The sequence below is a fragment of the Phacochoerus africanus genome, chromosome 15 (assembly GCF_016906955.1).
Source record: "Phacochoerus africanus isolate WHEZ1 chromosome 15, ROS_Pafr_v1, whole genome shotgun sequence".
Classification (NCBI taxonomy): domain Eukaryota; kingdom Metazoa; phylum Chordata; class Mammalia; order Artiodactyla; family Suidae; genus Phacochoerus; species Phacochoerus africanus.
Window position 1 is genome coordinate 9,256,697 of NC_062558.1, and position 26,829 is coordinate 9,283,525.

The following is a 26,829-nucleotide window of genomic DNA, read 5'->3' on the forward strand; positions in this document are numbered from 1 at the left end:
TAAATCATATCTGTGCCTCTTTCATGGACTTAAACAATATCCTTAGGAAAATTCATACAATTTGATTTCTCATTTATGAAACAAGAAGCATAATCTCTAGCTTAGTTTTGCTGCAGTTTTCCACTGGGCTGTCACAAACCTAAACTATATTTCTACCTCAAGAGATCCACAGCAGGGCATGCACCCAGATCCCCAGTTACTGCAGTTTATTTGCTTTCGTGTGCCATATCACAGAACACAGAACTCTATGCTAAGGAAAATCATGATGTGCCAAGATGTTTGAAGTTGAATGAAGATTATTTAGAAATTTACAGCCTGTGACTAATCTGATCATTTGATACAGAACAATTAAGTGAGAAGTTAACCCTGGAGGTTAGTTAGATCTTGCTTATGTGCCTTATCATTTCTCTATATCCCAATTCATAGACACATTTGGCTACGTGAATCCACTTCACATTGCAAGCACTTTCTTTCAGAGCAAGTCATGTGTTCTGTAAGAGTACTCCAGGTAACACTTTCTTGGGGGTTTAGGCAGTCTTTTTGATCCATTCAGGCCTTCAACTGATTGGATGAGCCCCACCCACTTAGGGAGGGCCATCTGCTTTAGTCAGTCCATGATTCAAATGTTAATCTCAGCCGGAAATACCACCACAGACACATCCAGAATAATGTTTGATCAAATGTCTAGGCCTCCTGTGACCTGTTCAAGTTGACACAATTAACCATCACAGAATATGTATGTCTGTGTGTCTGTGTGTGTGTGTGTGTGTGTGTGTGTGTGTGTATGTGTGTGTGTATACATCTCTTAGCATTTGTCACTATAAAAGTAATACCCTTCTTTCTTTTTTTTTTTTGTCTTTTTGCCTTTTCTTGGGCCGTGCACTCCTGTGGCATATGGAGTTCCCAGGCTAGAGGTCTAATGGGAGCTGTAGCCACTGGCCTATGCCAGAGCCACAGCAATGCCAGATCCAAGCCATGTCTGCAACCTACACCACAGCTCACGGCAATGCCGATCCTTAACCCACTGAGCAAGGGCAGGGATTGAACCCACAACCTGATGGTTCCTAGTCGGATTTGTTAACCACTAAGCCACAAGGGGAACTCCACCCTTATTTCTTTATATTGTTTGTTTCCTATCTCTCCTAGTAAAATGTAAATTTCACATCAGCAGGCGCACTGACCTGTATGGTTATTGTTGTTTATTCAACAAGTAGAATAGTGCATAGAATATATTAAGCATTCAGTAAACATCTGATGAATAAAACATTGAACATACAGAAGGAAAAAAGATTGAAAATATTAATAATTTTATTGTTGATGTGCAAATGAGTCACTACAAGAAATCCAGAGGGACATCTTCTTGGCAACATTTTGTTCACAGTTAATCCAAATTTCCATGTGTATTTGGAAGGAAGAGACTTCATGAAAAATCTGTAATTCAAATATTTCTCAAGTTTGGAAAGGTTTTTCATGATGAAAAACATGGAAGCTTTCAAAAATAAAAATGAGGAAGTCCCGTTCTGGCGCAGCAGTTAATGAATCTGACTAGGAACCATGAGGTTGCGGTTCGATCTCTGGCCTTGCTCAGTGGGTTAAGGATCCGTTGTTGCCTTGAGCTGTGGTGTAGGTCGCACACGCAGCTCGGATCCCTCGTTGCTGTGGCTCTGGTGTAGGCCTGCGGCTACAGCTCCGATTAGACCCCTAGTCTGGGAACCTCCATATGCTGCAGGAGCAGCCCTAGAAAAGGCAAAAACAAAGAACAAAAATAAAAACGGTAAGACAGGAGTTCCCGTTATGGCTCAGCAGAAACAAATTTGACTACATCTGTGAGGATGCAGGTTCGATCCCTGGCCTTGCTCAGTGGCTTAAGGATCAGACATTAAACCATGAGCTATGGTGTAAGTCGCAGACACAGCTCTGATCCTGCGTTGCTGTGGCTATGAGGTAAGCTGACATTTACAGATCCAATTCAACCCCTAGCTTGGGAACTTCCATATCCCACAGGTGCAACCCTAAAAAGAGAAAAAAAAATTATGAGACAAAAGGGTCGTTGTCAAAGGGCACCCAAACCAGCATTAACTCTGGCTAAGAATAGGATAATTTGTACATCAAAAATTTTTCTGAGGAGTTCCCTGATGGCCCAGCAGTTTGAGGATCTGGCATTGTCACTGCTGTGACTCAGGTCGCTGCTGTGGTATGTGTTCAATCCCTAGCCCAGGAGCTTCCACATGCAAAAAATTTACTAAAAGCAATTTATTTATTTATTTATTTATCTTTTTGCCATTTCTTGGGCCGCTCCCGCGGCATATGGAGGTTCCCAGGCTAGGGGTCTAATTGGAGCTGTAGCCGCCGGCCTACGCCAGAGCCACAGCAACGCGGGGTCCGAGCTGCGTCTGCAACCCACACCACAGCTCAAGGCAACGCCGGATCCTTAACCCACTGAGCAAGGCCAGGGATCGAACCCGCAACCTCATGGTTCCTAGTCGGATTCGTTAACCACTGAGCCATGACGGGAACTCCTGAAGGCAATTAATTTAAACACATTGTACTTATTTTTTAAATACTCATAGTTCATAGTGATAAGAAGGAAGAAAAGAAAAAGCTAAAGAAGGGTAATGTCAAAAACAAAAACAAAAATGTGACCCTTGAGATATAAGTAGAAAAACCAGGGCATCAACTTCTTATTCTGAAGATTTGCAAATAAAATACATGGATTCATCACTTATCCTAATTTCAGGATAACCAAATTGCTTAGTTGATAAGGTAACATTCTTTTCAAAAAACATCCAGCTAGTGAATAAGGAAAAATAATCATTTTAAAATAATCATTTTGCAATCCCGAGTGAAATATTTGATTCAGTTAAGCATCATCAATGTGTGAAATGATTAAAGGAGAAACTGATGAGGAACTTACAAAGTAGGTATCAACCTATCACCCACTGAAGCGAGTCATCAATCTTAGCATCAGTAAAGGTCAAACAAGCAGACATTTGTGTGCCTCCTGATGTGATATAATACAAATCACACAGCATCACCTATGAAATGTTCTAGTCAAGAAAGCAGAAGCTAAAACTAATTCAACTCTAGACCTAACTTCCATTTACAGGAAATATGAGAGACAGGAACAAGTGAAATGTTCTAGTCAAGAAAGCAGAAGCTAAAACTAATTCAACTCTAGACCTAACTTCCATTTACAGGAAATATGAGAGACAGGAACAAGTGACATGGCACCACCAGGAAAAACAGCCAACATGGGACATTCTATAGGACCACTGACCCAACTTCTGAAACAAGTAAGTACCCTGAAAAGAAATGTTGGAAGATTGTTTTGGATAGTTTTTAAAACTTAATAACACTAAACAACAAAAATCTGTAGACTCCTTTTTGGATCCTGATTCAGATGAACCAAATATAAAAATATTCTTGAGGAGTTCCCTCATGGCACAGCAGGTTAAGGATCTGGTACTGTCACTGCTGTGGCACAGGTTCAATCCCTGGCCCAGAAATTTCCACATGCAGGGGAGTGACCAAAAAAAGAAAATAGTCTTGAGATAATTGAAGATATCTGATTATAATTATGCTAGATATGGGCGTCGCCTTGCAGCTTGATAGCTCGGTCCCACTGCTGTGAGGAGGACGCCCTGCAGATTCGGCTCTGGCCGGCTCCCTCTCCCACGCTCTGTGACCGCTGAGGCAAATATGGCTTCAGGAGTGCAAGTTGCTGATGAAGTATGCTGCATTTTTTATGACATGAAAGTTCAGAAGTGCTCCACACCAGAAGAAATCAAGAAAAGAAAGAAGGGGGAGTTCCCGTAGTGGCTCAGTGGTTAACGAATCCGACTAGGAACAATGAGGTTGCAGGTTCGATCCCTGGCCTTGCTCAGTGGGTTAAGGATTCGGCGTTGCAGTGAGTTGTGAGGTCCTGTGTTGCTGTGGCTGTGGCGTAGACTGGTGGCTACGCTCCAATTCAGCCCCTAGCCTGGGAACCTCCATATGCAGCCCTAGAAAAGACAAAAAAAAAAAAAGAGAGAGAGAGAGAGAAAGAAGGCTGTCGTTTTTTGTCTCAGTGCAGACAAAAAGTGCATCATTGTAAAGAAGGCAAAGAGATCTTAGTTGGAGATGTTGGTGTAAACATAACTGATCCTTTGAAGCATCTTGTGGGGATGCTTCCTGACAAAGCTTGTCGCTCGCTATGCTTTGAATGATGCAAGCTTTGAAACCAAGAAGTCCAGAAAATGGGAACTGATGTTTTTTCTGTGGGCACCAGAACTAGCACCTCTGAAAAGTAAAATGATCTATGCCAGCTCCAAGGACACAATCAAAAAGAATTTCAGGAGTTCCCGTCGTGGCGCAGTGGTTAACGAATCCGACTAAGAACCATGAGGTTGCGGGTTCGGTCCCTGCCCTTGCTCAGTGGGTTAACGATCCGGCATTGCCGTGAGCTGTGGTGTAGGTTGCAGACGCGGCTCGGATCCTGCGTTGCTGTGGCTCTGGCGTAGGCCGGCGGCTACAGCTCCAATTAGACCCCTAGCCTGGGAACCTCCATATGCCATGGGAGCGGCCCAAGAAATGGCAAAAAGCCAAAAAAAAAAAAAAAAAAAAAGAAAAGAAAAAAAAGAAAGAAAAAAAAAGAAAAGAATTTCAAGGCATAAAACACGAATGTCAAGCAAACGGGCCAGAAGACCTTAATCGGGCTTGTATTGCGGAAAAGCTAGGTGGATCCTTAATTGTAGCCTTTGAAGGATGGCCTGTGTAGATGATCATTCAGTGCCACAGATGGAAAGCTTCCGTGTTCAATGCTGTCCTCTTGCTATATAAGTAAAGCAAACACACGGAGGCCAGGGACTCCCTGAGGGGAGCTGTCTTGCCAATTTGTTAGAGTAAACTAACTATTCTATGAACATGAGCCCACGGCCCTAATCAATCTAAATTCTACTTTTTTTTTTTTTTGGTATGAAATTAAAGTCTTATTGGCCAAATGCCTATTTTGATGAGTCATCTTGTAAATATTTTTGTTAAACTCATGATTTTTAATCATTTCAGTCATGTGGTTCATAAAACAATGCAAGGCCATATGAAGAGAATTATTGCATCTTTGTTAACTTCAGCAGTTACTTTGTTTCTTTTGCTTAGAGAATTGGTCATAATCAATTATATTGGTCACATAATTTTGGCCCACGTTCTTGAGTCTCCGCTGGGCAACATGAATAATGGAAAATATTTCTCCTCACAACATGTAACAGCACTAATATACTAACTACAGTAAGATGAAATCAGGCCAGATTCTACCAGACATGGACACTGCCTTGAAACTGTGTATACTTAGAACCTGTGCTGAGCTTGCAAAGCACTATTTCAAGCACATAGTTCTTGCACTCTTTGCAGTGAGCTGCTTGCTCACTAGTCAGGAGGCTGCTGGGAGAGTGACCTTGCATCTTGGAAATCAGGAGAACATGCACTGTCTTGTACCAACTAATTGGAGTACATTTTAAGGCTCCATTGTAATATGCTTTATTAATGGAAACGGTAAGATAGTATATCAACAAGCTGGGGCACCTGTGCTATCTTTAATTTGTCTCCTTTGGGACTGTGTTTCTTCTGGTACAATAAGGTGTGGGAGAACGTTCTGTTTACTCTGGGGCCGGGGAGAACCTCTTTACCTTCCTAGAGCAGTTTGCCGACTGGATGTGACCCGGGGACCAGGTATGGCGGGCGGCACCCACAGGAAGCCACTGCCTGATGACACTTGGAAATGATTGTCTTTAACACTCTGAACAGTATAGAGATGCACCAACAGGTGAATTTAGAAGTAGCAGTACTGGCTTTATGTAATAAAAGAAGCATTTTTAACTTAAAAAAAATTATGCTAGATATGAATAATGTCATTGTAGTTAGGTAGGAAAATATCCATATTTGTAGATTCATTGAACTGTGGAAGGAAGAACGACCTGATGTATTTAAGCACGTTTAGAATACTCAGGAGAAGAGAAAACTAGATTAAGCCAATAAGGCAAAAATCACAGTAATTATTGAATATATATAATGTGTGTATGTGGTTTATCATTCTCTCCATTTTGCATGTGTTTAAATTTTCATTTAAAAATTTGAAAGAATGGGTTGGCCTAATTAATTCTAATGAATGAGAGTTTACTGTAAGTTATAATTAAATCATCCATTCAACCAACTTATGCTACAACAATGTCCCAAAATATTAATTCATTCAAGTAGAGGGAAAAAAATATAGCATTAAGATTTTGGGAGTTCCTGTCATGGCCTAGCAGTTAATGAATCTGACTAGCACCCGTGAGAACAGGGGTTCAACCCTGGCCTTGCTCAGTGGGTTAGGGATCTGGCGTTGCTGTGAGCTATGGTGTAGGCCAGTAGCTGCAACTCCAATTCGACCCCTAGCCTGCAAACTTCCATATGCTGTGGGTAAAATGACAAAAAAAAAAAAAAAAAGAATAAAAGGATATTTAACCTTAAGAAGTTCCCATTGTAGCTCAGCAGGTTAAGAACCCAACATAGTGTCTGCGAGGATGCGGGTTCCCTCCCTTGCCTTGCTCAGTGGGTTAAGGATTCTAAGCTTTGGCTCAGATCCAGCATTGCTGTGGCTGTGGTGTAGGCTAGCAGCTACAGCTCTGATTTGACCCCTAACTCAGGAACTTCCATATGCAGCAGGTGTGACCATAAAAAGACAAAAAAAAAGATATTTAACCTTAAAACAAGTATTTTGGAGGTTTGATATCCATTAATTCAACCTAAATTTTATTAAATTTTTATTATGAATCAACCATAGTTCTAGAGGCTAGGAGTATAGTGATGAGCAAATCCCTTTTCTTATGGAGTCAGTAAGAGTGAGGGAGATGAATGAATGAAAAGAATAACCTAGTATTAAGTAATTTGAAGAAGATAAAGAAAAAGGATAGAGGGACAGAAGGACAGCAGAAGTGGAGGATATTTGAGATAAGGTGGACAGGAAAGAAATTTCTAAAGAGGCGATACTTGAGTTTAAATCAAAATGGTGTTAGGTGCATAGGTTATGAAGTTCTGGGGCAGTGAAGTGGGCTGGGGGAGGGGGAAAAGTAGGCATAAAAGCCCTGAATTGTAAAAGAACAAGATATGTCAGAAGGACACTGTAATTAAAGAGGAGGAAGAAAGGGGGAAGAGGTAGGAAACAAAGCATGTGGAGCCTTTAGAGCTCCAGTGTGGAATTTAGATCTTATTCTAAATATGATGACAAGCCATTGAAGCATCTGAAGCAGAAGGACATAATTAGATTTACTTTTTTTTTCTTGTCTTTTTGTCTTTTTAGGGCAGCACCTGCAGCACATGGAAGTTCCCAGGCTAGGGGTCCAATCAGAGCTGTAGCCACTGGCCTACACCACAGCCACAGAAACGCCAGATCCAAGCCGCATCTGCGACCCACACCACAGCTTATGGCAATGCCGGATCCTTAACCCACTGAGCAAGGCCAGGGATCGAACCCGCAACCTCATAATTGTTAGTGGGGTTTGTTAATCACTGAGCCACGACCGAACTCCAGATTTACTATATTAAAATACATACTTGATAGATTTAAAATGTGTGCATCTGAGTCCACAGCAAGGTTGGCCTAAACTTCTTTTCTCAGTTTGTCCTTGAATGGTTTTGGTGTCAAAGTTATATTAGTATAATAAACTAGAGACTATTCCTTCATGTTTTTATTCTCTGAAACATTTTATATAAAACTAGTATCTGCTCCTTGAGTGATTTACAAATATTGCCTATAAAGCTATCTGATCCTGATATTACTTTATGCACAAATTTGTATTTCAATTTATTTGGCAGCTATATAACTCTTTATGTTTCCCAGTTGATTAGCTGAATTTGGTAAGTTATATTTTTCTCTGATAACATACATTTTTTTCAGTTTTAAAGTATATTTACATAGCTTTACATTTCTGACTAAGATGGAGTAAAAGGGACTATATATATTTACCTCCCAACTGAAACAACTGTTAATTGTTGGGAAACTATGTAAAACAGAGTTTTGAACATATTTGGACATCAGGCAACAAAGAACAGTGACCCCTGAGAGATGAAAGATGAGATGAGCACTGTAATTGACTAGTTTATGCCCTTGGGAGAGTTTCCAGGCTGCAGCACAGAGTGGGGAACCCCACGTACATCACGGGAGCTCCCAGAGTTTCGAAGATAGAGTTGAGTTCAAAATGGCTAGTGTTCATGGGCAGAGTCCCAGAGAGGAGGGAGCAGTCGCAGAGGACCCCTGGTAGAGTGAAAACCTGCATAAATGTGTGAGAAAACTACACCAAGCTGAGGGCAGAATGGCCTGCAGGGATCTGAGGGAACAGTACACAGAGCTCACATGAGACTCAAAATAGTGCTTGTTCCTAATAGCCAGTCAGGAAGACCTCATAATTCATGGGGCTTTAAGCAGAGTACTCAGAAGAGTCTTACATCCATGGTGGAACATAACTAGCCTCAGATTAAACACTGCTCTGGTTCTACCTAATAAATCTTAAAAGCAGGAACTAAAGACTCAAACTGTGTCCATGTAACTTAACTATATATCGGAGTAAAGCTCAAGAATTTTTATAGGAATACAAAATATTCAGCATGAAATGAGAAAAAATTCACAATATTTGCTTTCCAGTCAAAATGTACTAAGAAAGCAAAGAAACAGAAAAATATGACCCATGTTGAGGAGGAAAATCCATCAGTTAAACCAATAGAAAATTGATAAAGATGTTAAAATTAGCAGATAAGGACAGAAGAACAGTTACTATAATGGTTTTTCATATGTTCAAAAAGTTAGAGAAAAGAATGCATATATTAAGCAGAGATGCAGAAGACAAAAAAAAAAAAAAGATTTAAATCAATGCTGCCATAAACTGGCATTTTGCAAAGAGCAATGCAAGTGATAAACATCAAATCCAATGATTTTGATCTAGGGGTGATTTTGCCCTCTGAGAGACCCTTGACCATGTCTGGAGATGTTACAGAACATCACAACTCAGGCTGTTGCTGGTGTCTAGCAGTAGAGGCCAGGAATGCTGCTAACTGTCTTACAGGAAAGCTTCCACAACAAAGAATTTTCCAGTTCAAAATGTCAACAATGCTGTCAAGACCGATCAGAGGATAAGAAGAGGCCAAGAGTCAAGACACAAATTATCAATATCAGATATGAGGGGAGTTCCCGTAGTGGCGCAGTGGTTAACGAATCCGACTAGGAACCATGAGGTTGCGGGTTCGGTCCCTGCCCTTGCTCAGTGGGTTAACGATCCGGCGTTGCCGTGAGCTGTGGTGCAGGTTGCAGACGCGGCTCGGATCCCGCGTTGCTGTGGCTCTGGTGTAGGCCAGTGGCTACAGCTCCGATTTGACCCCTAGCCTGGGAACCTCCACATGCCGTGGGAGCTGCCCAAGAAATGGCAAAAAGACAAAAAAAAAAAAAAAAAGGTATGAGAGAAATGACATCATTATAGATTTTATATATATCACAAGTACAATAAATCAATAGTAGAATTAACTGTATGCAAATGTTTGAAAATTTAAGCAGAGTTGAGGAATTTATTGACAAACATAAATTACCAAAGCTCACTCAAAAAGAAATAGATTACCCAAATCACCATATATCTATTAGAGAAATCGAATTTGTCCATTAAAAGGCATTTCCATGAAGAAAACGTCAAGCCCAGATGGCTTTACTGGTCAATTCTACCAAACATTTAAAGAATAAATAAAATAAAGGAAGGTGCTTGGACTTCTCATATTTCGTAAGAAATTATCTTAGAGCTAACCAGCTGCCAACCTGTGTTATCCTGCAGGAAAGAACAGTCCCTAAGGCAATGCTTTCTCTTCCTCAGTGAGAGAGCAAGATCACTTCCTCTATTTCAGCAGGCTAGGCTGCCCCAGTCTATGGCCTTGTTCATGGACTGTTGCCCAAGGCCACTAGGGCATCATCGCCACCCCAGTGGGTTGGGAAGGTAGAGTTATTACCCCAGTGGGCCCAGAAGGCAGAGCATGAAGCCTAAGAGTATGGCTCTTGAGCTATAAAGTCTTGTGAAGTTTGCTCTGCTAGGTTTGGGACTTTCTTGAGACATGTGGCCCCTTTTTCTTTGCTAGCATTTCCCTTTTGGAATGGGAATGTTTATCCTATGCCTGTCCCACCACTGCATTTTGGAAGCAGACAACCTATCTAGTTTCACAAGTTCATAGGTGGAATATTGCTTCACTGTTGAATCTTATGTTGAATCTCATAAATCAGTTGACCCCGATTTCAGTGATGTTTGGATGAGAATTGTGACTTAGAGTTGATGCCAGAATGAGTTAGGACTTTGGGCTATTGGTATGGGAGTGAATGTATTTCATGTGTGAGAAAGATATAAATTTGAGGGGCCAGAGGGCAGAATGTTACAGACTGAGCTGTATCCCTCTCAAAATTCATATGTTGAAACTCTAACTCCTAGTACCTAAGGAGTTGACTATATTAGGAGAGAGGGCCTTTAAAAAAATGACTAAATTAAAATGAGGCCAATAGAGTGGGTCTTAATCCAATCTTAATGGTGTCCTTGTAAGAAGACGAACTTTGTACACAGAGAGACCCCCGAGGGGGTGACGTATATACAGACCAAAGGCCATGTGAAGACACAGTAGGAAAGAGGCCATCTGCAAGTTAAGGAGCGAGGTCTCAGAAGAAACCAACCTGCCAACACTTTTTACTACAAACAGGTTATCCCTCCCCAAAATTGATCTATGTGCTTAATGAAATTCCAATTTGGGGGCAAGATGAAAAGCTAATTCTAAAATAGAATTTAAATTTTAAAAATTAAGAAAATCCAAGAACTCTTGAAGAATAGCAACGTTGGATAACTTTTACTGCTGGACTTACTATAAAGCCACATAAAATAAGCCTGTGGTGTCAGTAAGAGAAAGACACATAGACCAATGGAACAGAAGCAAGAACCCAGAAACAGACAAACATGTATGGATGCTTGGTTTATGAAAGAGATGGAACTTCAGAGCAGTGGGGAACAGATGGTGCTTCTAATTGATCAGTTTGTCAATGTCATAACCATAGACCTGGCTTTTACCAAGTCCATCTCTTTACTTGCTATAGATCTATTAAGACTTTCTATTTCCTCTTGGGTTCATTTCAGTAGTTTGTGTCTTTCTGGGAAGTTTCCTTTCATTTAGGCTAGTTAATTTGTTGTTATACTTTTGTTTATAGAATTCCTTTATATTTTGTATTCTGGTAAACTCTATAGTAATGAGCCTTCTTTTATTTCTGAAATTAGTCAATTGCTTCTTTTCTCTTTTTTTCTTGTTTAGTATAGCTAAAAGATTGTCAGCTTTGGCATTCCCATTGTGGTGCAGCGGAAATGAATCAGACTAGGAACCATGAGGTTTTGGGTTTGATCCCTGACCTCGCTCAGTGGGTTAATGATCTATGACCTGTGGTGTAGTTCCCAGATGCAGCTCGGATCTGGCATTACTGTGGCTGTGGCGTAGGCCGGCAGTTTTAGCTCTGATTCAACCCCTAGCCTGGGAACCTCCATATGCTTCTGGGTATGGCCTTAAAAAAGCAAAAAAAAAAAAAAATTTGTCAATTTGGTTTTCCTTTAAAAAAAAAAAACTTTTGTTTAATTGACTTTATTGTTTTTCTATTCTTTATTTATTTCCACTCTGATTATATATTTTTTCCTTTCATGTGCCTATTTTGAATTTAGTTTTCAAAATTTAGCAAATTTTAGCCAGGTGTTTCAGTTTTCTGTGCATGAGTCTTTTACATCCTGTATTAAGTTTATTCCAGTATTTTTGCCCTTTTTGATGCTATAGTGAATGGAATTGTTTCTTTAATTTCCTTTCTGGATAGGTCGTTGTTAGTTTTTAGAATTGCAACCGACTTTGTGTATTGATTTTTTTTATCCTGCAACTTTATAGAAAATATTTTAATTGTAACAGTTTTCTACATATGTGACCATGTATCTGCAGAGGTGATTTTGTTTACTTTCCAATTTGAATGCCTTTTCTTTTTCTTGTCTAATCTTGCTAGAGATTTCAGTACTATGTTTAGTAGTGATAGTAAGAATGAGAATTCTTGCTTTTTTCTTAATATTAAAGGAAAGCTTTTAGTATTTCACTCTTGAGTATCATGTTATCTGTAGGATATGTACTATGCTGAGGTAGTTTCCTTCCATTCCTAGTTTGTTGAGCATTTTTTATCATAAAAGGGTGTTAAATTTTGTCAAATTCCATTTCTGCAGCAATTGAGGAGATCATGTGGTTTTTATCTTTCATTCTGTTAATGTATTATATTACACTGATTGATTTTCATTTGTTGATCCATCCTTGAATTTCAGGTATAAATCCTACTTGATCATGATGCATGATCCTTGTAATGCACTGTTGAATTCAGTTTGCTAATGTTTTGTTGAGAATTTTTGCATCTATATTTATTACCAATATTAGCCTCTAGTTTTCTTTAGTGTCTTTGTCTGGCTTTGGTATGAGAATAGAACTGGCCTCAAAAAAAAATGAGTTTGAAAATGTTCTCCACTCTTTAATTCGCTGGAAGAGTTGAGGAAAATTGACATTAATTCTCTTAACTATTTGATAGAATTCTCCACTGAAGCCATTATGTCCTGGGCTTTTCTTTGTTGAGAAGTTTTTGACTGCCACTTTAATTTCAGTCAGTTAAGCAAGGAGGCAAGGAGCTCTTAAACCAAAATGGTTCTAATACCTTAGCAACCTGTATAAGCAAACCAAAATCTATGTTTGCAAATTCCTAAAGATTAAGAAATTGAAACCTGGGAGTTCCCATCATGGCTCAGCAGAAATGAATCTGACTAGCATCCATGAGACCTCAGGTTCAATCCCTGGCCTCGCTCAGTGGGTTAAGGATCCGGCATTGCTGCAAGCTGTGGTGTAGGTCACAGACACAGCTCAGATCTCATGTTGCTGTGGCTGCGGCATAGGATTTGCAGCTGTATCTCCAATTCGACCCCTAGCCTGGGAACCTCCACATGCCGCAGGTGCAGCCCTGAAAGAAAGAAAGAAAGAAAGAAAGAAAGAAAGAAAGAAAGAAAGAAAGAAAGAAGAAAAGAAGAACAAAGAAAGAAGAAAAGGAAGAAAGAAAGAAAAGAAGAAAGAAAAGAAAGAAAAAGAAAGAAAGGAAAGAAAAGAAAAGAAGAAAAAGAAAGAAAGAAAGAAAGAAAGAAAGAAAGAAAGAAAGAAAGAAAGAAAGAAAAAGAAAAGAAAGAAAGAAAAGAAAGAAATTGAAACCTAAGGACAACCAATCACAGACAACCAGGCTTTTCCAAATAAGGCAAACACTGAAACTATAGCCAATCAAATACTTTCCTTGCTTTGCTTATGCCTTTTCTCTATAAAAGTCTTTTCCCCAGCTCCTATTGGTGGAACACTTCTAACCACTTCTAATCTTGTGCTGCCTGGTTCAAACTGATTTTTGCTCGAAGTCTTTAAAATTTTAATATGCTTCAGTTTATTTTTTAATAGAGTGTTTAACTGATTTATATTTAGTGTAATTATTGATAAGGGAGAATTTATGTCTACCGTTTTTGTGTTTTGGGTTTTTTTTTTTGTCTTTTTTTTATGGCCACACCCATGGCATATGGAGATTCCCAGGCTAGGGATTGAATCAGAGCTGTAGCCACTGGCCTACGAAACAGCCACAGCAATGCCAGATCCAAACCATGTCTGCGATCTACACCACAGCTCACGGCAATGCCGGATCCTTAACCCACTGAGAGAGGCCAGGAATGGAACCTTCGTCTCAAGATTGCTAGTCAGATGTGTTTCCACCGAGCCATGATGGGAACTCCCTATGTCTACAATTTTGCTATTTGTTTTCTACATGCCTTATGTCTTTTTTGTTCCTCAATTTCTCCATTATTTCCTCCTTATATTTTTAAATTAGGATTATTGAAATATAGTTAATTTACAATGTGTTAATTTCTACTGTACAGCAAAGTGATTCAGTTATACATATATAATAATTCTTTTTCATAGTCTTTTCCATTATGATTTATCACAGGATATTGAACATAGACCCTCTTCTATTAAATAGATATCCTCTAGTGTACCATTTAATTCACTTGTTTCTTTTACTATACAGTTTTGAGTTATTTTCTTAGAGACTGCTTTAGATAATAATTAACATGCTTATAGCAATCTGTTTTGAATTAATGCTAACTTAATTTCAATATTATACTAATAATTTACTCCTATATATCTCCACTCTCTTCTTCCTCCCTTATGCTATTATTGCTATGTAAATTAAATCTTTATATATTATAACCCCATCAACACAGTTGTCTAATTATTGCTTTATGCTATATTTTAGGTCAGTTAGAAGATAATCACTACAAAAAACATACTTCTACTGTTTTTTATATTTACCTGTGTAGTTACTTTTGCTGGTGCTTTTTATTTCTTTGAGCAGCTTTCAGTTGCTGTCTCATTTACTTTCACTTCAATCTAAAGGACTTTTTAATTATTTCTTTTAAGGCATTGGATTCCCCGGTGGCCTAGCAGTTAAGGATCCAGCATTGTTGCTGCTGTGGCCCAGGTTACTGCTGTGGAGTGGATTCAATCCCTGGCCCGGGAACTTCTTCATGTTGTGGGTGCAGTCAAAAAAAAGTGTATATCTGCTAGTAATTAATTCTTTTAGTTTTTGTTTATCTGAGAATGTCTTAATTTCACCTTCATTTTGAAGCATAGTTTTGCTGGATATAGAATTCTTGGTTGACAGTCTTACTTTTATCACTTTTAGTATGTCATCCTATTTCATGAGGTTTTTTGTGAGGGCTTTGTGGGGGAAGGGGGAGTTTAGGGGATATTCTAAATAACTAATTTAATGTTGTATGAAAATTACTTCTGTAATTTCTCCCTCACAGGTAGAGGGAGTGGGAGAAAACATCCCCCTTCTATTTATTAAACATATTTTCTTCTTTTGCATTTCACTGTCTTCATGCTCCAGGATTTGACAACATGCTATTTGGAATGGTGGGCACTGCCACCGAACACTTGATATGGCACAGATGGATGGTCACCCACTTTGAGATTTCATGAATCACAAGTTGAATTAAGGCTCTGAGTTCCAAACTCATGTAATGCAGCTGTGGTGAACCATGCAGTTGAGCCTGTCTGTATCCAAAAGTACTGGTCTTTGAGAGTCTCCAGAGAGATAGGAAGCAACTGCAGTTCAGCTTTGGGACGTAGACCCCAATGGCAGCCATTCTTGGAAGCTGCCCGCCACATGGACGCTGGTACTGGTAAGTGCCCTTCCTAGGTTTTTATTGTTATTAGTGGTGCTATTATTCCAGCGTTCTCATTGCTTTTATAGAAGAGTGGGTTTTCAAAGGTCTTTGCCATTCTAGAAGTATTTTCTAGCTGATTGTTAATCTAATTGTCAAAGGTAAACAGTAAAGCTTTTACGAGAAAAGGTATAATTTTTTTAACTCTCTTGGGTAGTCAAACATTTCTTTAACAAGACACACATGTGCACACACACATATACACACACCATGAAAGAAAACTGTAATAAGTTCAACTGCAATTGACCCTTGAACAGCCCAGATTTGAATTGTGCAAAGTCTGCTTATACGTAGATATTTGTTCAGTAATAAATGCAGTACACATGATACACAATTGGTTGAATCTATGGATGCAGAACTATGGATATGGAGGGCTGAGTATAAAGTTATGTATAGCTGTTCAACCATGTAAAAGGTCAGAGCCCCTAAACCCCATATTGTTCAAGGCTCTGTTGTACCTTAAAATTAAAAGATTCTACTCACCAAAGACACTATTAAGAGTGTATAAAGGAGTTCCCATCATGGCTCAGTGGTTAACGAATCCAACTAGGAACCATGAGGTTGCGGGTTCAATCACTGGCCTTGCTCAGTGGGTTAAGGATCTGGTGTTGCAGTGAGCTGTGGTGTAGGTCGCAGACTCGGCTTGGATCCCACATTGCTGTGGCTCTGGCATAGGCTGGTGGCTGAAGCTCCAGTTAGACCCCTAGTCTGGGAACCTCCATATGCCAGTGCCTAGAAAAGACAAAAAAAAAAGTGTGTAAAAAAGCAAGACACAGAGTGAAAAAAAGATATTTACAATACATATCATAGCCTCTGATCCATAATATATGTAGAACTCTTACAAATAGATAGGAAAAATATAAACAATACAATAAAAGGGGAAGGAAATAAGAATAAGAGTGCCACTTCAAAAAAAATATATTTAACTGGACTCAACACATGAAAATATTTCAACACATGAAAAGGTGCTAACCTAACTTATCCAGGAAATGTGAATTAATACCACAATAAGTTACTTCTACACATCCATCAAAATAACTAAAACAAAAAGGACTTGACACTACCAATAGATGAAAATGATATGGGACAGAGCTCACACACTGTTGATGGAAGTTAAATTGAACCACCACTTTTGGAAAGTTTGGGGCAGTATCCAGTTAATCTGAGCACATTGCATATCTCAGCAATTCTCACTTCTGGTGAGCTGATGTGTAGGTCAGACACAGCTCAGATCTGGTGTTTCTGTGGCTATGGCATAGACCCCTAGCCTGGGAATTGCCATATGCCCTGGATGTGGCCCTAAAAAAAAAAAAAGACACAGGAGCACCTTGAAAAAGTTTCCACTGGCCAAATGTGGACATGGGTCATCATCAGAATAAAAAGACTAAAATATTTTAATGATCCATAAATAAGAAAGTTTATCTCTCTGGAAGAAAATGCGCTAATTTAGGAAAGACTTTGAAAAACATTTTATATATTCTTCAGTATGTCAGTCTGGGGAGTTCCCTTCGTGGCTGAGAAGTTAATGAACCCCACTAGGATCCATGAGGACATAGGTTTGATCCCTGGCCTCACTCAGTGAGTTAGGGATCCAGCGTTGCCATGAGCTATGGTGTAGGTCACAGATGAGGCTCGGGTCCTGAGTTGCTGTGGCTGTGGTGTAGGCCAGCAGCTGTAGCTCCTATTTGACCCCTAGTGTGGGAATTTCCATATGCCACAGATGTGACCCTAAAAAGGCAAAAAAAAAGTGTATATATATATATATATATATATATATATATATATATTATATATGTCAGCCTGTTTTCTGGAATTCTAAGGTAATTATTCTCACCCTAATCTAAAATGCAATATAAATACATGAATTCACAACACTTTAAGAATTTGGCTATCTTTGAAGGATGGCAGGAGGTCAACTCATTTTTTTTTTTTCTTTTTGGGTGCACTCATGACATGTGGAAGTTCCTGGGCCAGCAGTTGAACCAAGCCACAGCAGCCACCCAAGCAGCAGTAGTGACAACACCATATCCTTTAACCGCTAGACCACCAGGGAACTCCCAACTCTTTCTGTAATACTGTGTTTTTGTGAGAGTTTTTTGTCCTTTTGTCTTTTTAGGGCCACACCCACAGCATATGGAGGTTCCCAGGCTAGGGGTCTAACTGGAGCTTCAGCCACCAGCCTACGCCATAGCCACAGCAACTCGGGATCTGAGCCTCGTCTGCAACCTACACCACAGCTCACAGCAACACTGGATCCTTAACCCACTAAGCAAGGCCAGGGATCAAACCCACAACCTCGTGGTTCCTAGTAGGATTCATTAACCACCGAGCCATGACGGGAACAGCCCGTTTTTTAAAAACAAAAACAAAAGGAAAAGAATTAGGTGTTTCTCATTACTTTCTTATAGAAATTGTACTGGATATTCTTCCTGAAGGCATTTCCATGAGAATTATAACAAATCCCTCTGTCTTTTGCATTTCCTATAAATTGGCACTTGGAACTACAGGCTTGATCATATTCAGATTCGAAAGCTTGAGTCAGATTATTTAGTAATAGGAAAATGTATGTAGACAAAGGCCCAGTGTCTTCAACAAATATAATGCACGAGTAATTATGATGACGGAGGAGGAATCTTTCCACTAAAAGAGGCTTAACTGACATCTTTTTGGAAACAGGCAAAACTAAACTCTATTGTTTAGGGATACACAATGGGGCGGTAACTATAAAACAGAGCAAGGAAGTGGTTTTTACATTACCTGGGTGCAGGTAAGCTTCTGTCTTCCCTCTGGAGGGATGGGGCATGTGGTGGGTCCTGGGTGGCTGGTCAGGTTTTGTTTCTTGACTTGGGTGGTAATTACAAATGTTTGTCTTATAATAATTCTTCTTTGTCTTTTGTTTTTTTAGGGCTGCACCCACGGAATATGGAGGTTTCCAGTCTAGGGGTCAAATCGGAGCTGTAGCTGCTGGCCTATGCCACAGCCACAGCAACTAGGGATCCGAGCTGTGTCTGCAACCTACACTACAGCTGATGGCAATGCCAGATCCTTAACCCACTGAGCGAGGCCAGGGACTGAACCCAAGTCCTCATGGAGGCTAGTCCGGTTCGTTAACCGCTGAGCCACGACAGGAACTCCTATAATAATTCTTTATTATATACAACTGTTTTATGTGGTTTATATGTCTGTGCTCTATTTTTTAATTAAAAAATTTACGAAGTCAGATTGTGCTTAATTTTGGAGAGTGGAGTTTAAAGAGGGCATGAACGTTCTGAGGACATGGTGACATTCTTGTTTTGGGTCTAAGTGGTGTTTATTTTGGGTTTGTGTAAAACTGTGTAAAATAAATATCCATGATTTCTTCACTCTTCTGTATGTATATTTTACTTCCATAGTAAAAAAAAAAAAAAACTTTTTTAAATAAAAGGAAGAAATCACAAGAGGGTCTTACATAGCCACTGCTTAATTTGTCCTTCATTTTTTATTTTAGGAAATGTTGCCTTTTGGTCTCATCTGTGTCATGGGAGAAATACATAATTTCATACTCGATTTAGAAGGAGTCCAGATGCTGTTACATTATTTAGTTGGCGCTGTGTGGAAGTGTTGCTTAAAGAGAGACTTTCAGTGCCAGGAATTTCTTTGCAATATATCATGTTAAACACCAATGATTTGTGTTTTAAATTTTGGCTAATGCTTTTGGTAGCATTTGAATTCTTATTGTAAATGGTGAGAGCTATCTGCAGGGAATCTAGGCCTTTCCTGTTTCTCATTTCCTTCATTTGGGGGAGATAACATCACAGTATATAGAGAGAGGACCCAGTTATTTCTAAATCCATAGATTCATCGGGGCTGGGAAATGTCAAATCAGCACCTGAATAAATAAAACACGAGCCCATTAGTGCAAGCTTATGTGACCTGTCAGCATCATTAGGCTTTGCTGTGCACAGGGAGCCAGCTGGTAGAAGGCCTTTAATAACGATGGCATCTCTCGAGAGAGCCCCACAAATCCAGGCTTTGCTTTTTGAATAAGCATTCTAATGTTTACTTTCCAGGCAAGGGCCTCACTTCGCTTTCAGGTTGTTGTAATTCAAACCCTGCCCTCCTAGGCGTCTTCCCACCCTGCTGTGAATGGATGCACCCAACTAGAGTCTATAGTGGAACTCAGTTCCACAGACCTAACACACATAATGACCCGCAATCATGAAACAAGCACCAGACTTTCCATCCCTGAGGTTAGTATTCTCAAAGCTTTTCCCTGCCAGGACCCCTTTGTTTAAGAGAATCAACCCTTTAACTTTACCATATAAACTCAGTTAGTGAATATTAATGTTTAAGAGTATAACGTTTTGGAGTTCCCTGGTGACCTAGCAGTTAAGGATCCCATGTTGTCACTGTTATGGCTGGGATCACTGCTAGGGCACAGGTTCAAGCCCTGGCCCGGGAATTTCCACATGCCACAGGCATAGCCCAAAAAAATAAATAAAAATAAAATAAAATAAAAAAGAGAGAGAGAGGGAGAGAGAAAAAAACTATAATAACCTCTATGGGAAAAGAATCTGAAAAGGAATAGATATATATATATAGATATATAGATATATAGATATATGTAAAACTGATTCATTTTGCCATACACCTGAAACTAACACAGCTTTGTAAGTCAACTATACTCCAATAAAATTAAAAAAGAAAAAAAAGGAGCTCCCATCCTGGCTCAGCGTAAACGAATCTGACTAGCGTCCATGAGGACACAGGTTCTATCCCTGACTTTGCTCAGTAGGTTAAGGATCCGGGGTTGCCATGAGCTGTGGTGTAGGTGGCAGACACAGCTCAGATCCTGCATTGCTGTGGCTGTGGCAAAGGCTGGAAGCTGCAGCTCTGATTCGACCCCTAGCCTGGGAACCTCCATACACTTCGGGTGCAGCCCTGAAAAGACAAAGAAAGAGCATAATCCTAGACCCAGACCATCCAGATTTAAATCCCAGCCATGCCACTTCCTAGCTGTGTTACCTTGAGCAGGTTACTAAACCTTTCTGGGCCTCTGCTTGTTCATCTACAAATGGGGACCATGGCATCATCTTTCACACAGGTGAGAATTAAATGGTATTATTAAATCTAAAGCACTCAGAACTGTAACTATAGTAAGCTCCATGTTTGTTATTACTATTATCATTAGTTGTGTGAGCTCGCACAAGTAACTTAACCTCTCTGTACTTTAGTTTCCTTATCTATCAAGTGTAAATAATAAAAATAATACCTATCTTATAGGATTGTTGCAATCATCGAATTAGTTAATTCTGTACAATATGTAGTGAATTGCCTACAACATAGTAAGCACTCAAAGCACTCAATGAATGTTAGCTATTACTACCTGATCTATTTTTTTTTTTTTGCTTTTTTAGGACTGCACCTGCAGCATATGGAGGTTTCCAGGCTAGGGGTTGAATCGGAGCTACAGCTGCCAGCCTACACCACAGCCACAGCAACATGGGATCCGAGCCACATCTGCAACCTACACCACAGCTCACTGCAACACCAGATCCTTAACCCACTTGAGCGAGGCCAGGGATTGAACCTGCATCCTCATGAATACACGTCGGGTTCGTTACCACCGAGCCACAACAGGAACTCCCAATTTTTTTTTTTTTTTTTTGGCTGCACCTGCAGCATGCAGAAGTTCCCAGGCCAGAGATTTAACCCATGCCACAGCTGTAACCAGAGCCACAGCAGTGACAATACTGGATCCTTAAACTGCTGAGCCACAAGGCAACTCTGATCTTTTCTATTTTTGTACATATACAAAAGGCAGATGGGAAGCTGGGCTGAATATAATTTATGAAACTATTCACCAATTCCAAGAAAAAATTATTTGTTAATTTATCTATCATGTTCTTCAGATTATGAAGGAAGTATATTTCTAGAGTAATACATTTGCAAAATAGAGAAAAAATAGAATTTCTAGAATCTCGCTATTCAATAATATGCATTTTATACAATAGTGTCTTTTTCCAGTCCCTTTCAGCCACTTCTGTACCATGCCCAAACTCTGAACAGGATGAAGGAAAAGCATAATTTTAACAGCCCCTTAATTCACTTTTTTTCAATTTTCATGCCTTGTTTATTTTTTCTTCCAGTTTTATTGAAATATAATTAGCATACAGCACTGTATAAGTTTCAGAGGTATAGCATAATGACTTGACTTACATATAACATGAAATAATTATGACAATAAATTTAGTGAACATCCATCATCTCATATAGATACAAAATTAAACAGAAAAAATTTTTTCTTGGAGTTCCCATTGTGGCGCAGCAGAAATGAATCTGACTAGTAACCATGAGGTTTCGGGTTTGATCCCTGGTCCTTGCTCAGTGAGTTAAGGATCCTGCATTGCTGTGGCTGTGGTGTAGGCCAGCAGCTGCAGCTCCAATTCAACCCCTAGCCTAGGAGCCTCCCTATGCTGTGGGTATGGCCCTAAAAAGCAAAAAAAAGAAAAAAGAAAAAAAAATGCATTGCAATGAAAACTCTTAGGATTTACCGTCTTAACTTTCATGTATAACATACAGCAGTGTTAATTATATTTTCATGTTATACCTTACATTTCTAGTACACCCCTTGATTTCCTTTTAAAGGAGAACTGTCTTCCTTTAGCAAAATCCCTTAATAATATCACTTGGGTGAGAAGTGAGACTGTTGAAGCATTAATAATAGTCAAGGACACAGTAAGAAAGATAAACTGCTTGGTGATAGGAATGAAGAGTAATTTCAAAGTACAGACAGAGCCAAGTAAAGAGAAAAACAGAAGGGAGGTTGAAAAATGCAGTGAAATAGCTGAGGGTTTTTAAAGAAGGTCTATTATTATTTTAAAGGAGGTCTACTAGTAATATTTTAATTTTATTACATAAATACCACTCAACTTCTCAAAGTGAGTAGTCTGTCACCAACAAAACTTGTGTAAGTGAGCATGTGCGTATGTGTGCATTAGTCATAGAAATGTGCCGAGTTCCATGTTTGCAGGAGAGAGACCTCATGCCTGAATATGGCCAAGCCTGACCAGTTACTCACAAGCACCCCTCATGGACATCTTTCTAAGCAGGACTCCTGAGTTTTAGCTGAGGACATAACTACCAGCTGAAGTCTCCTTTTCCTATTCTCCTGCGGTCAGGTGTGTCGACATGAAACGTTCTAGCCAATGAGACTAGAGAGAGATGGTGAGTGGTACCTCCTAACCTAGATGATTAAGCCCCCAGCACACCCTGGAAAAGACTGTGCACCGACTGTGCATTGACCCTGATGGTTAGACTTTGTGCTATCTCCCTCGAGAAGGAGGTGTGTCTCTTGCACCAATAGGAAACAGGTGGTAAAAATGACACAGACTTTTTTTTTTTTTTGTCTTTTGTTGTTGTTGTTACTGTTGTTGTTGTTGTTATTGTTGCTATTTCTTGGGCCGTTCCCGCGGCATATGGAGGTTCCTAGGCTAGGGGTTGAATCGGAGCTGTAGCCACCGGCCTACGCCAGAGCCACAGCAACGCGGGATCCAAGCCGTGTCTGCAACCTACACCACAGCTCACGGCAACGCCGGATCGTTAACCCACTGAGCGAGGGCAGGGACCGAACCCGCAACCTCATGGTTCCTAGTCGGATTCGTTAACCACTGCGCCACGACGGGAACTCCAATGACACAGACTTTAAATGGCCAGACACCCTCAGGTCAACTTCATTACAAAACTAGGAGTCAGAGAGAACAGCAGGCAAGAGAGGTCTTCTCAGAGAGTAGAACCAGAGTCTGGCCTAAAAGTCACTCCACTACTAGGGCCAGGAGCCGTCATACCTGGTCCTGCTGGAATTGATCCAGGCCGTGGACCATTGGCTGCTGTGTTTCCAATTTTTCCCTTTTCCAAATAACAGGTTTTACTGCAAGACTAGACGTGTCCTAGTCTTTCATTTCATACTGCATCTCTAGGAAGGGATAAAGCGGGTTCTGTTTCATTGGTATTGGGAAAGACGGTTTCATGCACAGTCTTTGGGCCTCCATTCTGCTGCCTGAGAATGGGCCTTGGGCCTGAAACACTTCCTACCAAGAGATAAAGAGCCCACACAGGCTGTGCTGGGCTTATCGCTCTGTGTGGGAATATCTTTCCTTGTTTCAGGCTCAATGAATACTCTTTTGTCTCTGCTTAAAGACTGTGTGTCAAATGGCAGCTAGCCAACCCCACTGCTATGACTATCCTCCTCAGGGGAGGGATGGTGTCCTTTGAACTGTGGCACCAGAAGTGTGGGCATAGGTCAATTGCCCTGTGTCACTGCGAGGACGGAGCCACAGACTGTGGGGCCCGAGGCACACAATTGAAACTAATCTTGCTCTGCCTTCTCTCTACGTGGAAAAGCAAAAATCATCTTCATAAAGAATGAAGTTGGAGAAAATTATCTGATTTCGTGATTTACTATAAAGCTATAATAATTAAAACAATGTGGTTTTGGTAAAAGGATTCAGATAAAGATGACTGGAATAGAAAAGTGACTCCAGAAATAGACCCACTTATTTATGGCAAATTTATTTTCCACAAACATACCAAGGCAATTCAATGGGGGAAAGGAAGCCAGGGATTGTGACCTTTGTGTCTATATGAGATGATGGATATTCTACAAATAGTGCTAGAACACCTGGGTATCTGAATTTTGAGAACCTGAACATTATGGAGTTCCCGTCCTGGCCCGTGTGGTAATGAACGTGACTAGTATCCATGAGGATGTGGGTTCAATCCCTGGTCATGCTTAGTGGGTTAAGGATTTGGCATTGCCATGAGCTGTGGTGTAGGTCGGAGAGACGGCTCGGATCATGCATTGCTGTGCCTCTGGCATAGGCCAATGGCTACATCTCCGATTCGACCTCTAGCCTGGTAACTTCCATATGCTGCAGGTGCAGTCCTAAAAAGAAAAAAATAGAAAGAAAGAAACTGAACATTAATCCTTACTTCATACCATCATGAACCTTGGAAGTGTATCATAAACCTAAACGAAAAAACAAAAATTGCAAAGCTTTTTTGAGAGAGACAGTCTTTACAACATTGAGGTAGGCAATGCTGTCTTAGGAAACAAACAAAAAAAAAACATAAACCATAAAAAATAAAATAAAAAATGTTTTTCTTTACAACAGACATCATTAAGGCAGTGGAAAGACAACCGGCAGAAAGGGAGAAAACATTTATAATACATAGCTGACAAAAGAATTTATATCAAATAGGTAAAGAATTCTTAAAATTCAGGAATTCCCTTCATGGCTCAGTGGAAACAAATCTGACTAGTATCCATGAGGACGCAGGTTCAATCCCTGGCCTCCCTCGGTGGGTTAAGGATCCGGCGTTACTGTGAGCTGTGGTGTAGGTTGCAGACATGGCTCAGACGCCTCATTGCTGTGGTGTGGTGTAGGCTGGCAGCTACAGCAACTCTTCAACCCCTAGCCTGGGGACCTCCATATGCCACAGGTGCAGCCCTAAAAAGACCAAAAAAAGTCCTTATAATTCAATAACAAAAAGACAACGCCATTAAAATAAAAAGAGTTGAACAGATACTTCATGAAATCAGGTATGCAAATGGCTGATAAACACATGAAAATATGCTGGAGTTCCCATCATGGTGCAGCGGAAATGAATCCAATTAGGAACCATGAGGTTTCAGGTTCAGTCCCTGGCTTCGCTCAGTGGGTTAAGGATCCAGCGTTGCCATGAGCTGTGGTGTAGGTTGCAGATACAGCTCAGATCTGGTGTTGCTGTGGCTATGGTGTAGGCCAGCAGCTATGGCTCCGATTTGCCCCCTAGCCTGGGAACCTCCATGTGCCACGAGTGCAGCCCTGAAAAGACAAAAGACAAAGGACAAAAAAAAAAACATAAAAATATGCTGAACATCATCAGTCATCAGGGAAATACAAACTAAAACCACAATGAAACAGAGCCATGTACACATTAGGATAGCCGAAAATTAAAAAGATTACCAAGTGTCAGCAATGCGATGTCTCAATTAGAACCTCTTAACACATTGCTGGCAAGAATGTAAAATGGCACAAAAACTTTAGGAAAAAATTCGGCAGCTTCTTAAAAAGTAAATGTGCATCATACAACTCACCTGGAGGAGTGTGAACATAGCTATAGACAGTATGCAAACTTTACTTACAAAAAGAACTGATGGGCTGGATTTGACCAATTGGGCTACAGTTTGCTGCTCTGGTCTGGAACATCTTTTTGGGCCATAAAGAAAGGAAGGGTCCAAAGAATGAAGGAAACATATCTCATTGGCCCAAATCTGGGACAATCTGAACAGCAAAATAAAAAATGATTAAGTAACAGACTATAATATATTAATTAAAATAGAAATCATAAGACATATGTACAGAAGAAAGAATACATACATACACATGTAGGAAAGGAAAACACAGACCACACCTCCCAGCAGGGAGTGGCAAGGTTCTAAAAGAGTGCATGCAACAGGACATATTGCTCTGGCCACTTTTGGAAAGTATTACCTGCCCTGTATATATGTAGAGAGAGAGAGAGAGAGAGAGAGAAAGAGAAAGCGAGAATGATAAGACAAATGTGATAGAATGTTAAATACTGGGAGAGATGCATGAAGAGTGTCCAGGACTGCTTTGCACTACTCTTGTAACTTTTCTCTAGATCTGAAATTTTTTTTAGGTATTTTTTTGCCACATCCACAGCATGTAGAAATCCACAGGCCAGGGATCAAACCCAGTAACCAGAGCCACAGCAGTGACAATGCCAGATCCTTAACCCACTGAGCCATCAGGAACTCCCTGAATTTTTTTAATGGCCACACCCTCAGCATATGGAAGGTCCCCAGGCCAGAGATTGAATCCAAGCTATAGCTGCAACCTACACTGTAGCTGCAGCAATGCCAATCCTTTAACCCACTGTGCCAGGCTGGAGACAAAACCTGCACCTCCACAGCAACCCAAGCCACTGCAATTGGATTCTTAACCCACTGTGCCACAGTTGGAACTCCTGAAATTTTTTTTTTTTTGTCTTTTTATCTTTTCAGGTCGCACCCACGGCATATGGAGGTTCCCAGGCTAGGGGGCAAATCGGAGCTGTAGCCGCCGACCTACACCAGAGCCACAGCAACGCCAGATCCTAGCTGCGTCTGCAACCTACACCACAGCTCATGGCAATGATCTTTAACCCACTGAGCGAAGCCAGGGATGGAACCCACAACCTCATGGTTCCTAGTCTAATTCATTTCTGCTGCACCACGATGGGAACTCCTGAAATTATTATTTTTTTTAAAGCTAGAAAATAAGTCATAAAAATGCATTTCACTGAGCTAATAATGTTAAACTATGAATTTAAAATAGGCTTGGTTAAGAAAAAACATTATTAATTATTTAAATAATAATATAATTATTAATAATTACTAACATTATAATAAATATTTTAACTATTACATTTTTTCAAACTGAAATTAAAATATCGCATGTTATAAGTGTCC

At 40.1% G+C, this 26,829-nt stretch overlaps 1 pseudogene; it reads left to right on the plus strand.

The window, feature by feature from the left end:
* Positions 1 to 3,696: 3,696 nt before the first annotated feature.
* LOC125116443 (destrin-like) lies at positions 3,697 to 4,784 on the plus strand (annotated as a pseudogene).
* Positions 4,785 to 26,829: the final 22,045 nt, after the last annotated feature.